The sequence below is a fragment of the Argiope bruennichi genome, chromosome 6 (genome assembly GCF_947563725.1).
Source record: "Argiope bruennichi chromosome 6, qqArgBrue1.1, whole genome shotgun sequence".
NCBI classification, from domain to species: Eukaryota; Metazoa; Arthropoda; class Arachnida; order Araneae; family Araneidae; genus Argiope; species Argiope bruennichi.
Window position 1 is genome coordinate 59,431,646 of NC_079156.1, and position 15,747 is coordinate 59,447,392.

The 15,747-nt window shown below is 26.8% G+C and overlaps 1 long non-coding RNA gene across 1 annotated transcript in view; it reads left to right on the plus strand.

Annotated features, from left to right (window-relative positions):
- LOC129971040 (uncharacterized) overlaps positions 1-13,638 on the plus strand; it is a 133,874-nt gene extending 120,236 nt beyond the window's left edge. Inside the window, exons 2-3 of the long non-coding RNA XR_008784746.1 lie at positions 8,188-8,254; positions 13,318-13,638. This is a non-coding gene — a long non-coding RNA (uncharacterized LOC129971040). The remainder of the gene's footprint in view (positions 1-8,187; positions 8,255-13,317) is intronic.
- Positions 13,639-15,747: the final 2,109 nt, after the last annotated feature.

Here is a 15,747-nt window from a genome sequence, read left to right on the forward strand (position 1 = left end):
CCCAAAGAGTCTACAGTAATAGATTTCTGTTCTATACTATAGCATGAAGTGAGATTGTATTAATGATGGATGATGCATCAGCATTTAGTATCGATAAAATACTATAAATGAAATATCTGTAACTATCAAAATATTGGAACATCATATTCTTTTTGTCCTTAAAAATGATATGAAACTTTGTAAATTCGCTTGTGTAACAAAATAACGCCCACAGTTGTAAGAAAAGAATTTTAATGAAAAAAAAGAGTTCTGAAAAAGTTTCCATAAGTTGTAGTTTGCCTTTTCTTCCCCAGAAATCAGTAAATTGAGTTTAAATTAAATCGTGTATGAGACAAAGGGTAAAAAAAGTGGCAAAATGTTACGGTTATATGCATGTAAAACAACGTATTATAATTTTTCAATGTGCATATTTCTTATAGCTAGAATTTTCCATCATTAATGCTCTTAAAACATAATTACCTTTAAATGAGATTTTAATAGTGAAATTATCATTAATTTTGGAACCAGAAAGTGAACAATAAGACAACAAATCAACCGCTGAAGCTTCTCGGAACCAAAAATCCATTACTTCTTTGTGAGAACCAAATTCTTTATTTAATGTTTTGTGTTTTTAACCCCATTTCTCTGAGAAATGTTCCAGGAAAGTACCGAAAATGTAATTTATCATTTAATTCATGTGATAAATTTTCCTTTCTAAGTTTTACAAGTGAATTCAAATATTATTTTCTTTTCCTTCATTAAATGCTAAATTTTCATTTACATAATAAGAAAATTTCTAATTTTGAATTTCTGAAATATATAATTAAATTCGAAATTATAATCTTTAACAATTGTTTAATAAGGGAAGCCACTTAAAGTGAAAACAATCAAGATGGTGAACTCATATGACGTCAGATCAAATTTCAAGCTTATAAAATAAATAATAAATTCTTAAGAAAAATAAATAGTTTGCATATAATATTTTGTTCACAATAATACATTTAAATAAGAATAAATGAGTAGAAAATTCATTCTAAATAACAAATTCTTTCTTGAGGAGGGATACTATTACATTTTTTTAAGCTGCATTATTAATTTATGATGGTAAACATCAAAATATGAAACCATCTTGTCTTTGAACAATCCTCGTAAACATAAAAAAATTAAAAGATTCCCTCTCTGTTTTAATATCATTTTATACTTAATCATAACATACTAATGATTATTTTTGTTATACTAATGATTATTTTTATTATCACGACATTCCATCTTCATAATCCGTCCTTAAATATTAATAATTTGACAAAAAATTAGAGGAACTAGTTTGTTTCGAATAAGGAAATCTTATTAATACTTTAATTAATTTAACTAAGGGAAATGAAAATATTTAAGAAATTTATAAAATAAATAGTTTTTATTATTAAAAAAACCTTTGCAGGGAAAAAAATAAATATATTAAGCATATCAAAGAATTCTTAGAATGAGATAGTTGAATATATATAAAAGTTGAAATAATTTTAACTTTCTTCAAAATCACTGATAATTGATGGATATAAATTCCCATCAGTTATCACAAGGCCTACATTCTAATTTAAAAATTTTAATATAAACTTCATCAGAGTTAACAAAGTAAAAGTTTGGAAAATTTTAGTCTGTAAAGATGCAAACATTCTCATTAAAGTGCAACTGCCACTTTGCTTGGGAAATTCAACATTTTAGAATGAATGAAAAAATGTCATCTGCTTTGAACTAGATTTCAAACTCTTCAGAAGTGCCAAACTCTTAAATGCTTTTCCTTTGGAAATTACAAATTTCTTTTTTTATGAAGGCATTTGCAATGAAACACGAAACATTAAATATTTTTCTGAGGGAAAACTGTTTATATTAATGCTTTATGTATGATGATTGCATTTAATGCATTAAGTATAAATGCATGTATTAAGTGGTGGGAAATGGAAATTAGATAAATATTATAAATGCTTTGAACTAGAGTTCAAACTATTCAAAAGTGCCAAACTCTCAAGTGCTTTTGCTTTGGGAATTACAAATTTCATTTTTTATGAAGGCATTTACAATGTAATGCAAAGCATTAAACCTTTTTCTGGGGAAAGACTGGTTCATATTAATGCTTCATATATGAAATGATTGCATTTAATGTATTAAGTATAAATACATGTATTAAATGATGGGAAATGAAAAGTGGATAAATTTATAAATGCTTTGAACTAGATTTCAAACTCTTCAAAAGTGCCAAACTCTTAAGAGCCTTTCCTTTAGAAATTACAAATTTCATTTTTTGTGAAGGCATTTACAATGTAATACGAAATATTACACCCTTTTCTGGGGGAAACTATTTATATTAATACGTCATATACGAAATTTAATGTATTAAGTATAAATGCATGTATTAAGGATGAATGCATTAAAAATGAATACTATAAGTATTCTATGGTCTAAGGCGAAACTTATTTGCATTACTAACAGTTAAGAACATATTTTTGTCTATATTACAAAATATTTCAAATTATAAATGTTTGAATATTTAATAGTTGTACCCATATTCTTTTAAAATCTGTAATAAATTATAAATGTTTATATATAATGATAAGCAAACAAAAAATAAAGGACATATGTAGGGATTTGTTTCCTGAGGGAAAATCAAGTTATAAGGGTCAGAAACATAAAATTACTTTGTAAAAAAACTTAATTTTATTTTTGTGATCATACTGGTCTAATGTATGCCTGCAAAGTACGGGGTGGTTATAGTTAAAGTGCAAATGTTTGAAGGACTATAAAAGAAAAACTACAAGGAGTATGTTGAAGAAATTTGGTATATGTTATATTTACAATATGTGGAAATGAATTACACAATAAGAAAATTTTAGTTTTCTTGCAATAGATCTCGGTGTAGATTATTATAATGTTGTTTTTGTTCTGCACTATATCAAAATGAATACAACTTCAATTTTAAAATCATTATGATGATAAAAGTCATAATGTATCTTTAAGCTATAGCCATTACTTTGTCGAAGGTAGGATGTACTCTGTTAGTAAAATGTTATTGCCAAAAGAATACAATTATAGTGCTGCTTTGAAAGAATGCGGCTTCTTAAGAAAAGAAAGATTTAAGAAAAGAACCGATGTCTGTGAATAGCTTAAAGAAATTTATTAATAAATTTGTAGCTACAGGAGAACTCGGAATGCTCCCTGGAACTAGAGGAAGAAGATCGGTGAATCAGGAAGTTGTGGAAGAGATTAGAGAAGCAATTGATTCAGGGTCAGTGGATCAGCGACCTGTAAAAGCTAGAAGTGTAGCGAGGACTTTATCACAACCATGGGCGACCGTACGCTAAGTCTTGGGATACATTTTGAGACTCTATCCGTATAAAATTAAAATTTTGCAGCTCTTGCAACCAGGCAATCCACAACAAAGAATTGATTTTGCCAACTTCATTCTTGCCAAAATTGGTGAAGACGAATCATGGATTCGAAAGATTTTGTGCACTTATGAAGCGCATTTTTCTTTATCCGGACAAGTCAATACCTATAACTGTAGGGTATGAGGCTCATCCAACCCGCATACTGTTTTTTGGGAAATCCTTGTATTCGGCGTTTGTTACAGTTTAGTGTGGTATGACTGCTGACTTTCGTATTAATCCTTTTTTTTTTCGAAAATCTTACACCAACAGGGCTAGTTCATTGCGCCGTAAAAGGCACTAGTTACACTGAAATTTTAGAAAGTAATATGATCCCTGCTTTGAAAGACAGAAACTGCCTCGATTCAACAATATTCATGCAAGATGAAGAATCGCCTCTCATTGTGTTACACAACTGCTTCGCCGAACTTTTAGCGAGGATCGTATAGTTAGCAGATGCTTCCAAAATGCGTGGCCACCTCATTCACCTGATTTGAATCCTTGCGATTTCTGGCTGTGGGGATATTTAAGAGATCGCGTCTACAAGGACAAACCTACTCTGCTGTTGCTTTAAAAAGCAGCATTACGAGACAAGTTCTAGAAATTCAGCAGGAACCATTAGGTGCTACTGTAGATCACGCTGTCTTGCGTCTAAAGCATTTGATAGGACTTGAAGGATCCAATATTGAACAAATATTGTAATACAGTACGCCTTTCATATTTTAACAAGGAAAAGTGTTATAATTACAATGTATAAAATATTGTCATTAAAAAGCGTCACCTATGACAAAAATTTGAACTATTTTTTTTTTTTTTTTTTTTTGTATTATGTAATTTATTCCTCCGTGTTATAAATATAACATATACCAAATTTCTTCAACATACACCAAGCAGTTTTCCTTTTACAGTTCTTCAAACACTTGAATTATAACCACCCTGTAGATAGTACTTAGAGTCAAGCCGACAGAAAGCAGTTTCACAAAAAAAAATTGTTTGCAATTTGAGTTTCTTTGTATTTCTTTCTAGAAATTAGTTTCCAGGAAAATTCCAGGAAATTCTTGAAAGACCGGGGAACTATGTGCATTTATATCGATGGTAGTAAAATTGAATTCGAATTAATACTGTTATTGGTTACTATAACCTTCATTTATCGTATCTGTGTGACATTGTTTAAAATAAGATGAAAATTTGAGAAATTTTTATCTTATTCTATATCATTATACTTAGCTTTAAAGCATTCATATTATTGCAATCTTTCTTTGAAGTTATTTTTTTTATTTATATTCCCGCTAAAAAAATAATTGTAAGCAGAAACAAATATGCATTATTTTATGTTTAAAGTGATTTATTTTTAAAATATAAAAATGATTCAGATGGTGGTTAAAAATATGAATGTAATTGATCAAACTCTAAATACATAATGCATGAAATACGTGCTTAGATCAATTATTCTGACGTTTATTAGATTATGCATTCATTATACATCCTATTATAAATTTAAAGTGTTAACCTAATTTCTAGGCAGTAATATAAATCAAGTAATCATTCCAAACCAGTTTAAACTGGATTTTTGTTTCAAAAAATCTGGTTTTGTGATAAAGTTTTGGAGCTCGAGCAATTTTAGCGATGGAACAAAAACCTCTGTTTTCTAAATATTGACGTATGCGTAATCCGATAGTCACGTGATTGTTGTTTCAAACCGTTTGGAACTGGTTAATGACTTAAATTATTTACGATAAACAATGACTTTAAAAAATAATTTTCTCACATGATAGCATGAAATTTGCGGTAGCAGATTTCATTTCTTTTTTTCAGATTAAACAATATTTCGTAAAGCTCTTACATTAACCCTTAACTGGGGATGTGCGGTCTGTGAGACTGCTAGCGATGGATTTTTTGTCACCCCTATTCTACTTTTAGCTCAATTGAATGGATTGACCCTGTAGCTTCCTGTTTTATGACATTCAATACACGTGCACTGTTTCAACCGATTTCAGCAGATGCTTTTTAAAATAATTCAGTTATTTCTCCGAGCGCGGTCTCTAAGACCGCAGGTCTCTGTTAGGGTTCCAGTGATAAACAAGGCTCCGCAGAGTGCGCTAACACTTGGGCCCCGAAATATCATCCAGTTTACTGATCCTATTATGAAGCAGTGCTCCAGACACTTTTAAATGAAGCAGAAAGTGATTTTAGTGATAAGGATAATTGTACAGAAGAATTTTTCGATGAGAGTTCGCATTCAACTGATTTTGATATGCATGTTCGAACATAATTAATTTTTCTAGTGATAATGTATTTTGAAAAATTTATAAAATATATTAATATACCAAGATATATATATATACATAATTTATAGATTGATTTTTATACTAATTCTTAACCTGTATGTTTAAAATGCCCTAGAAAACCGTGCTATGAAAATCACACAAGCCGATAAAAAAGGGTCAATTTTACTCATTGTCATTTTTTTTTTCATATAATTGTTGAATTTTACATTATATTGTCTTCTATGTACCTTCATATACTGTAAAAATAAATTTGATTTAAAAAGTAATATGCTTTTTCAAGAATATTATTTATTGCAACATGTAATTTGAGAAGAAAATGTATGTTTAAACGCAATTACTTTTTTTCAATGACAATATATTTTGAAAAATTTCTAAAACATATCTATATATCAAGAAAAATATCTTAGAATCATTATCTAAGAAATGATTATCTAAAATATCTAAGAAAAATCATTAGAAAATTTAATTTGAGTCAAAATAAAATGCGGTCTCGTAGACCGCACTCCCCAGTTAAAGTCCTAAAATTTCACCTTCCCAGTTAAGGGTTAACAGAAACAACCTATTATACGAAATTATTTCTCAACTTCATGCATGTTTTCAATTTATCTCTTGCCAAAATCCAACAGATCGACGAAAAGCAACAAACTTTCCAAGACACAATCCATACATAGAAAAGCTTGCAGGTATTTTTTTTAATAAAGGTAAAAGTTGGTAATTGACCCAAGAGAATTTTTCTAATTCGCCATTACGCAATGTCTAATTCGTTATGCAGCTTCACTTTATTGTGCCAAATTAAGCCCAGGGGAGCAAATTTACATTCATTCGATTCCTGTGACTCTTCACTGCATTGGCGACTGTGACATATTGAATTAAGTTTATTTTTGGTTTACTTCGGAAAAGTGTTTCGCTAATAACTCGTTGATCTATTAGTTTCAAATCTACTAATGGGGTGATTTTTTTTTATTTTATTTGTTTTCTTGTTTAATACTGAGACTATGATCTTATGCTCGTTCATTTTTCTTTTTTTTAAATGTTGAATGGCATTTATCCATCTTGTAAAGTAATTTAGCAAAGAATTCCAAATAAGTCGAGTGAACATCTTTAAACAATTTCTTTTATGATCATTGTATTTTTGATTTTTATTCACGAGATAATAATAAAGGGAGGAGTAACTTTAACAAAATGCGTTCTTTAAAAAGCCCAGTTCGGATGGCAAATGCTTCATCGTCAACTTTCTGAAAAGCGCTGTTTGCTTGTATTTGTTTTTTGTCAATCTTAAAATCGCTTGAACTCCAAAATTCCTTTTGCAAGCTAGAAAAATTGAAAGTTTTTTTAGAAAATCATATATATTTCGGTACCTCGCCTTACTTTTTCGCGCCTAGTCTCATTTTCTCCTCTGTGCTTCTACTGAGGAAAACTTCTTACGACCATGCCCTTTATTAACCAGACAGGAGAATCGAGTATATGGCATACATTCGAGACAAACTATAATTTTTTATTGGCAATACGTGACTAAGGTCAAATGTGACAACCGTATTTATCATTTTCTAATAATTCTAAGGGCGAAAAATTGATATTTCAAAAGCGTATATGATACTTCAAACCAAAACAACATCATGCTCTCAACTGATAATAATAGTGTGGAAAATTCTTGAAATATATTAATTTTTCAAACTTAAGTAACGTTTTTACAACACAATTTATTGGAACACATTTTATGTAATTTAAAGAGGAGATAATATATTTATTTAGTTCAATGTTTGTTTGTAACTTTATTTAATGTATCGCAATTTAATTTTCATCAATTTTTTCTGAATAACAGCAATCATATATAAGTCATATGAAATTGCAGGACAATACATTTACAACAAGCGTTTAGTCCCTCTACGATTGCAGATAGAAAGAAGATAATAACAGTCGGAATTATTTTTTCCCTTTTGAAGACTAACACTGCAAAACAGATATGGATATTACAGATATTCTTTTTATAAATCACGTACTAAGCTGAAACTGTAAAAAATTCGGTCCAATAAATAAAAGTTTATTTAAAATTTCTGTTTATTCTAATGGGATTACTTAAATTAATTAAGTACTTGACAATCATTTTACATATTTATTAATTCTTATCGCTCCAGTTAATTTTTTTCCCTTTCAGTTTATTAGTCTTATTTAAGAACAATCCATAAACCTAGAGAAATGAAGATTCTATTCTATATTTTTCTCATGATTTTATACATTTGAAGACAGATTGAGTGTACTACTCGCAGCAGCTGGAAATCCAAATCAGAGGTAAACTCTGACCATAAATCCAGTGACAAATTCAAGTTTTCATTGAAAAAATGCAGCATTTTCATCCAGAATCATTAGCATCACTGACTCTAATGATAACAGTGCTTCATTTATTTGTTTACCAAAACGTTTGTTTTTATTATAGTCAGTGCTGCCTACGTCATCATTTTTTATATCATAATATATTTACAAAGACTTTGTCTTTCCTTTTTCAGACTGAACTTCCAGTAGTGATTCTGTTTACTTGGCTGTCTACTCGAATGAAAAGATAAACATCATTTGGTATGATTTAAATTTCACAAATCAAAAAAATTATGCAAATTGCATAATAACTTATTTATTTACTATCAAATTAACCATTTGAAATTTTAATGTAAGCATAGAACATAACCGTATTCGAAAAGGAAAATAATATAAATGAATGGTTTTTTATTCTTTTTCTCGAAAATAAATATCAAAATATCATTTGAAACCTAAAACAGAAAAAAACACATTAAATAATTCAAATAAGTGGACGGGTTAAAGTAAAAGTGATGTAGTTCACTTAAAAAATAAAAATTATAACTGTAGCCAATTTAAAAAATATATATATATTTAAATACCATGTTAAATTTCAATCACAAGAGATTCCAAAAATATAAGAATAAGACATGTTGTTTCTTTTCCTTTGATATACATTTTGTGGTGTGTTAAGTTTCGGACAACAAAGAAAATATGCCTTACATCACTTTACATTTCAGCAGTTAAAACATTTGCAAATACCGTCTGTTCTACTTAATGGATTTAAATTAATCTGTTTTGAAGTCAGTTCAAGAAATGATAGTAAAAAAAAAATTAGAGGCAAATGGAAATATTTTTTATCATATGAATCGCTTTATTTCCTTATCTGATAAATAACTTATCAGATGAGAAAGCAATATGATCTTCAAATATCATGAGAATTCAATGTCCTTAATAACCGGGAATTAATTTTGAAGTTCATGTTCGTGAGGAAAAGGGGCTTTTATTACAAAAAAAAATTCAATTTGTTTAAGTAGACTCTGTTTAAAAAGAATTATTTATTTTTTTTAAATCAGAGATATGATAAATTTAATGAATAGGAAATGAAATTTATTATTTTCATGGAAGCTTGTATTGATTAAGTTATATTTAAGAAGACAATGGAAAAATGATGAAATTTCGAATTGATTAAATCTGTATTAAGAATCCAATGAAACTGTTTTAAAGATTTTACCCTTCGAATTAAAATATTTTTTAAATTACCCCTCCATCATTTTATATGAAAATTAAAAAAAGGAGTTCCAAATAAAACTAATTTATTCTTTGTCATATTTTAAAGTGATTGCTAAGCCAGTTTTTTCGAATAAGTAACCACAAATAATTAAAAAATAATTTTGTTGATTTTAAAAACTTGGCAATTATTAGTTATCATGAAAAATTATTACTATATTTATAATATTTAATTAATATTTATCATGGGAAAGAGTTAAATACTTAATACATATCAAAACTAGAGAATACAAACCTGCATAAATCTTCAGTGAGAAATTATTTTTTGGCGGGGAATTAAATAGTGCCTTCTAGCTGATTGAATAGGAAATACTCGTATATTATCCTTGTTCTGCAACTGAGGCAAGTTATTTTGAATTTTAAAGTAATTTTATGTTAGTAGTAAATGAGTTGGACATGTTTATTCAAGTTAAGACCTTTCAAGTTTAAAAAAAAAAAAAAAAAAATGGGATTCCTTTTTTTTTTTTTTTTTTAATTTTTGTAACATCCAGGAATAATATGCTGATTTCAAGAAACTTGCTTTAAAGTTTTCTTTCTATTTGAAATGGCTGAGCTACAAATTTTCTTTTCTTTTGAAAAATTGAGCCATGTGATGACAAAAGAGCTATTAGTGGTTCGATTTAAAAAGCAGAATTTATTTTCCGTCATTAGAAAATTAAAAACAATTTCAGAAGCATATGTGATATCCTGATTGAGAAACGATTTCTAGATATACATTTAATGTTCTAACAGAATTATCAAATATAATATTTCACTACGTTTTTAGAACTTTAAGTATTATATTTTATTAAAAATACATTCACCCAAATGAATATTGTTTCTAAGCAATACGTGAGTAAAACCGCTGTATACGGTGGATGAATGAGCATTTAATTTATAATATTTCAGAATTTCTCTTTCATGAAATACATATTGTAGTGTAGTTCAAGTGCTTAAAAGAGAGAATGTAAAAGATCAAGAGCCTGTTATGTTAGTTTTTTTACTTGCCATTTTTTAAAATTCCATTAAATAATACTATGATAAAATACTACTATGTTTTACTTATTTCTTTCTAACTAAAAAGTATTAATATTTGATTAAGCTGGTTGCCTTTTTTAGATATGTCTGCAACTTTTTTTTATATTAAAAATTTGTAATGCAGTTTACTAGTTGATCTTTTTAACATTCTATAAGTAAAGGCGCCTTTCATTAAAAATTAGGCATTTATTACCTTATTTTTTTGTTTGAACTCTAATATATAATCATATTACTAAAACTTTTGGAAATTTTCTTGACAAATTTAATCAAACGTGATCCCACATTTAATGTTACATAATCTTATAAAAATTCGAAGAAAAAGTGTTAATCTTTTTTATGGTTTAGAATTTTTAATTTACATATTAAAGAATCAATTTTTAACTGCAATTAAAAATAATAACTTTAATATATCAAATGCTTCTTCGATTACTTTAGACGAACTTTAGAGACTGAAAATGTGCCACGAGTGAAAATGTACTGCTATTTGTTGAACTCTTGGAAAGTTCAAAAGGGAAAAAGAATGATCTGACTGATATTGTGTTAGTGATACATCACTGATACATACTGATACATCATTTGTGTTTAGTGAAGAATTTGTTATATTTTTTTATCATATAGTTACTGAAGTGTATTTTTTTCTGCACATTTGGAATAGTTTTCGTAAGATTCAAAAATTTTCATCTACTTAGTTGATGCAGGATGCATCACAGATGAGACAAAAAGAGTTTTAGACGAAATATAAAGTTATTACTATTTCTTACAGAAAAGAACTTCGTAAATATATATTTAAATGCTGTTGTGATTTTATTTCATGGATATATTTATATCTATAAAATGTAGACTCTATAAAATATAGCTTGAAATATTGCTTTCTTTTTAAAATTAAAAAAATAATGTATATATAAATCATTAATAATACTTAAATCGATATTATGTAAAAATTAATAATAATACAGCTCGAAACAAATTATCGATTATTTCTATAAATTTAAATGCTAAGTAATCATTGAAAACATTATTAGAATAATCAAATCTTTATGAAATTTCATATTTTTGTGGTGTTTAAAGAATACATTGAGTAGCTTAAATATAACAATTTCAAAGGCAAATATCAAAAGTTTGAAAAATATTTTATTTTTTCAGAACTGCACCAAATGTTGATATGTTTTGAACACTGTCTATTACAATTTTTAAGCATATAATTTAATTTATTTTTGCAATATTTTTAACTTCATTGCACTCATAACACACACATTCAAGCACACATAGGTCACTCATTTTTTGTATTTTTTTAAACAGCATTGCTGAAATTTTCATAATATTGGATTGAAACTTGACAAATAATTTAGTACAGAAATATTGTATAATTTAAGACAAAAATTAAGGTAATATGTTTCTGATTTATCTCTTGAAATAAAAACAACTTATATTGCTTTCTGCACACAAAAGATAATGTAAAAAGGGAATGATGAAAAAAATAAAAGATCAGAATACACAAAATATATAACAGAGAATTAAGCTCATAACATGTTTATATAATCACCATATCAATTTTTAAATACATAATGCTTAACTCAATATGTGTTTCATAAATTAATATATTTTATAACATCATTTCACTCTCTTTATATGAAATTTTGGTAATCTATTCTCTGTATATAAACGGAAAAAATAAATATTTATTGCGTTTTCCAGAAACTTTTTAAAACTCTACGCATATGTTTTTGATAACTTTAATTTCAAATTGTAGCGAAAGATGAATCATAAAATAAATACTTAACCCGCAATGGGAAGATGGGATTATCACGCGCATTAGATTGGATTATCACGTGGTATTTTGTCCATGAATACAATCATCTCCTCAGTACTTTCAAATTTTTCTTTCAACAGTATGTTGGCAAAAATCTAAGTATAAACGCATGCGTATAACCGAATTATTTTTTTCGAAGTTTTTTTTGTTACTGTCATTGACTCCATGTCTCTGAAACTGCTTTTACTTTGAATTATGCAAAAAGAATAAATTAATATTCTTAAAATAATATTTAAATATATTGTATTCTTCATTGTTGTTTTAAATTATTAATATTAGTGTAATTCCGTAGTATGTAAACCACGTAAATACTCATTAAAAATTGTTTAGATTTTTCTCATAACATCTTTCCAACATTTAATGTTATAACATTTCACATTTATAATATTATTATTTTTGATAATTACATGATTTCCAGAATGTATTTTGTTTTCAAAATGCTTTTTACAAAAGACAAAAAACAAAAATAATAATGGAGTCATTTTGACTATATGTCTCTGTCGGCGTGAGGAAAATCATACCTCCAGTTATGGGTTAAATTTCAAATTAAAATATATTTGGCTTCCTTTAGTGACATTAGATACAATAAAAGTAACAAGAAATTCAATCTGGTTAATAATTTCATTTCCTTTTTTTTTATTGCCTAAAATGCTTTCGATAATCTATTTCCAAGACCAACTGTTATGAAGGACCATATCTCGGAGAGTTCAGGTTATTAAAAGCAAGTTTTACACCCATATTTATCAATTCGTACCTTTTAATAATAAGAAGAATTGGAATTACCCATATTATCCAAGGATTATTACCCATATTCTGCCAATCATGATATAAAATTCAAAGATTTATTTTCTTTCACCGATTTTTAGATATAATATGAAAATTCTAAACTCTTTATCTTTTACCTAGAAAAAGTAAATTCTTAAACAACGTGTAAAAACAAACATATCTTAGTAAATTATTCGAATTCAACAAAAACTTTGTTCAAAAAATAAACAAAGAAATAAAATTTCAAAACAAAAATTCTAACTTTTCTAATATTTTCGGAATTCTTAAAGAAATATACAACCTTACTCCAAATATACTTATTTATCTACGCCACCAAATGAAAGTAAACATAGAAAAGAATAAACAGGAACATTGTTTTGAATGGGATTCAGAATGCTGATCGTAAGCTACGTTCGAAGAGAAAAATTGAATCAATAAACCTAATGTATTCCGTTTTTTCTAGAAATCTGAGAGCTACTTTTAGGAAAAAAGAAACTAAGCATGTCATGCGGCTACAAGATTCACTCTGAATAATAAATAAAAGACAAAATGACGTCACTTAAAGATATTTGAGGTTACAGTTACGAAGACACTGCCGAAGAATTCGAATTTGGGTTTGAAGAAACGTGCTGTGAATCATTGAACGGTTGTGAATGTATTCAATCGATAATGTGACTGCTGAATGCTATATCGATAGCCTGATTTAAGAATGAAAAAAGAAAGATTATTTAGCACTTTAGAAAATAGATATTTATGAAGAATTTGTTTTATTTTAAAATTTGACTTTGTTTTTAAGATCACTAGGATGCAAAATAAATATAAAAAATTTGAAATAGAAATTCTTTGTGTGAATTTTGTATTGATTTTCATTTCAGCATTTAAACTAATCATTTTTCTAAGAATTATTAAAAACGGCTATGAAAGGAAAATAACATATGAGCATTAATTTACTTTTTCAGTATTTTAGAATATAAAATATATATTTTTAAATACAAGACGTGAATCGGTATTTTCTACCGGACAACTGAAGCATTTGTGCAGAATATTAATTTTAATTTTTGTGTATTCAATTTGTAAATTGCAAAAAGTGTGCCTTTGCTCGTAAATTCGAATGTTTTTTAGACAATTGTTAGTAATATGACTTGAAAATTGTTGTTTTCAACTGAATTTAGAAACAATTCTTTTTTTTAGATATTTCAATAAGAAAGTAAAATTTCCTTGCGTAAAGAGAAATATTCTGGACGTATAAAGTGTTCAAGAAAAAGCAAAGCTCCACAAAAAGTAAACTTTACAATATGGGATAGTAATTTGTAATTAGTTTGGTTTTCATTTTATTTTGTCTTGGTTATTGTTATTTTCGAAATCATTCACGCTTTACCTATATTTACTTTATAAAATTCTTTCAATGCTGTCGTTTCTGATTTTTAATGATATTATAAGAAGGTCAAGTTTTTTTTTTACCAAAATTTCACCTTATACTGGTTTTTAAGTGATTTAATTTATAACATACACAATTATAAAATTTTAAATTGTTTTAGTCTCTCATTCATTTTTCAAATTCTTTATATTATACTTTTCTATTTTTAAATCCTTTTATACTTACATGATATTATAAGAAGGTCAAGTTTTTTTTTACCAAAATTTCACCTTATACTGGTTTTTAAGTGATTTAATTTATAACATATACAACTATAAAATTTTAAATTGTTTTAGTCTCTCATTCATTTTTCAAATTCTTTATATTATACTTTTCTATTTTTAAATCCTTTTATACTTTCATGATATTATAAGAAGGTCAAGTTTTTTTTTACCAAAATTTCACCTTATACTGGTTTTTAAGTGATTTAATTTATAACATATACAACTATAAAATTTTAAATTGTTTTAGTCTCTCATTCATTTTTCAAATTCTTTATATTATACTTTTCTATTTTTAAATCCTTTTATACTTTCATGATATTATAAGAAGGTCAAGTTTTTTTTTACCAAAATTTCACCTTATACTTGTTTTTAAGTGATTTAATTTATAACATACACAATTATAAAATTTTAAATTGTTTTAGTCTCTCATTCATTTTTCAAATTCTTTATATTATACTTTTCTATTTTTAAATCCTTTTATACTTACATGATATTATAAGAAGGTCAAGTTTTTTTTTACCAAAATTTCACCTTATACTGGTTTTTAAGTGATTTAATTTATAACATATACAACTATAAAATTTTAAATTGTTTTAGTCTCTCATTCATTTTTCAAATTCTTTATATTATACTTTTCTATTTTTAAATCCTTTTATACTTTCATGATATTATAAGAAGGTCAAGTTTTTTTTTACCAAAATTTCACCTTATACTTGTTTTTAAGTGATTTAATTTATAACATACACAATTATAAAATTTTAAATTGTTTTAGTCTCTCATTCATTTTTCAAATTCTTTATATTATACTTTTCTATTTTTAAATCCTTTTATACTTACATGATGTAAAATTTTTCAGGTTTAAAAATGAAGCAACGTTTAAGCTCAATTAACTTTTTTTGAGGCTACAATTTGCTTATGTAGATAAAGGAAATTTAAAAGAAAGATATTCCTAACTCATTAACTATTAGTGCTTAATGTAGCTACAGTTACGTAATTGCTTTTTATCATGAAATGTTCATTTGTTCCCTACCCGAAATAATGTGTTCATGTAGGCAAATCTTTTATCTACATTGTTAACTGCGATTGGTCTGCTGGATTCGTGGATTTTTTCAGGCATACGCGCATGCGTAGTTAAGCAGATTATTAAATAACGTTGATTGATACCATTTTCTATATTAATAAAAATTCGTGATCTTTCCAAATAAATTATTTCTGAATACAGGTCTTGTTCATATATATAATAATATGGATG